Genomic DNA, 1,944 nt, shown 5'->3' on the forward strand with positions numbered 1-1,944 from the left:
GGATCATTTATGACAGAGGAAAGAAGAGGAGGGGGAGAAGAAGGAAAATTTTTAATCAGTGTTTGTGATTATTTATTCAAACCACTTTGCTGTGCTTATACATACATGCTATTCCCCCCCTCGAGGTGGGGGAATACAGCATCTTAGTGTGTTCCTTTTAGTGAGTCAGCAGATACAGGAAAGACAGTCTTTTTTGTTGGACATGGTTAGAGTTCCTTCTCTCTTTTTCTCAATCTTTTTTTTTTTTGGCATAAATCATACACTTAATGCTTCATTTATGATTTCTAGCTTTTTTCTTTGAAGTGGAGAAGGAGTATTAGGACTTATTTTTCTATTTTTTCGATATTCTTTTTAAGTCTTTATGACTTTTTCTGAGGGATTTGCCTTTATTGGAAATGGGTACATCTAAGCTTTCAGTGAACTTACTCTTTCTTTCTCATCCATATTTAACTTAATAAATACTCAAATTGCATTACCTAAATATTCATATAGCACGTAAACAGGATGAAGAATACTAAATTTTTTCCTTTTAAAGTTTAAATTGTTATTTAGATTAGCATTTTTCCTTGCGGTGCTAGCGATAAAGTCTTGAAACACTCACGGGTCTGTCAGTTGTGTTCCTCCTCTCCTCTCTGCACAGGGCAGACAGCACTGAGAGCATCTAACTGGAAACATTCATTTCTGTCCAAAATTCATGTTCAAAACATGTCATAAAAGCATTTCCAAATAAGCAGAGCTAGTGTATGGGAACATCAAACATTTATATTTTAAAATGATTAATTTAGTATTAGTTTTGAATTTTCATTACAAAAGCAATTTATTTATATGTAGATAAATTAGAAAAAAGTATAAAATGCAAACCATAAGAAGAAAGCATACTTACCTGAAATGTATTAGTAATAAAATAAACAAAAGTGAGAGAGAAGGGGAGGGGGTAAACTTTGTGTGAAAGAGAAAATGACCCAGTCAGGGATAGTGAATAATGTTGCATGCATCTCTAAACAGGAATCCTTCCCACATTTGCAGACTGAATGATTGGAAAGTACATAGGTGATCCCTTTTCAGGTGTTCTGAAATTCTGTATATAGACTGCACCATCTGTCACGACAAGTTCTAATTTCTCTTCTACTGTCTTTAAATGCTCAGTACCTACTGATAATGTTTTATTTTCATAAAATTCAAAATTCCTTTTTTTTCCAACTGGATGTCTTGATTCTGAGTATAGAAAGGATCCTCTTTTTTTCTCTTAAAACCAGTACAGCAGTTTTTTTTTTTTTTTAATATTCTCAAGACAGTCAACTAAGCCTTTGAAAACCAGTGACAGTTTCTTGTTCACCACCACACATCAGTGGAAACAGGAAACAGAGGTGGTTCTCCCAGTGCAGCACAAAAGAAGCTGTGTATGTTTTATTCCCAGATGTACATACTATATTTTCACTGACTTCTCAGAGCAACTAAGTTTGTAGAGTCAGAAAGTACAATGTACAGTTACCTGGCAGGGGAGATACCATCATCACGAAGGTGGTTTTCCCAGGGTGAGTGTTATCCATTGCACTTGGATGTGCTGACCCCTGCCATTTCCCCAAATGTGGGAAACTCGACTGCATAATTTGTGGTAGTGGGGGACTGTGTTCACACTCTCCCCTAAAAAAACCAAAGAAATGAAAGTAAAATGTTAGCTGCCAGGGATTGAGCAGGGAGGTGGTTGATGTTTAATGGGTGTAAAGTTTCAGTTGAGGAAGATGAAAAAGTTCTCAAGATGGGCAGTATAAGTCGCCACACACTACCAATGTATGCAGAATCATACACTTAAAATGGTTCAGCTGAAAATGTTTCCTTTTTTCTTTCTCTGCTTCCCTCCCTTCCCTTCCATTCCCTTTCTTTCTTTCATTAATATTTTTTGTTGAGACAGGATGTCACAATGCAGCCAGCTGGTTTTGAACA

General features: G+C 36.1%; 1 non-coding gene across 1 annotated transcript; it reads left to right on the plus strand.

The window, feature by feature from the left end:
- Positions 1-1,484: 1,484 nt before the first annotated feature.
- LOC141425962 (U1 spliceosomal RNA) lies at positions 1,485-1,647 on the plus strand. The gene has a single exon (XR_012451088.1). It is a non-coding gene; the product is annotated as a U1 spliceosomal RNA (small nuclear RNA).
- Positions 1,648-1,944: the final 297 nt, after the last annotated feature.

Source organism: Castor canadensis, chromosome 8 (genome assembly GCF_047511655.1).
Source record: "Castor canadensis chromosome 8, mCasCan1.hap1v2, whole genome shotgun sequence".
Taxonomy (NCBI): domain Eukaryota; kingdom Metazoa; phylum Chordata; class Mammalia; order Rodentia; family Castoridae; genus Castor; species Castor canadensis.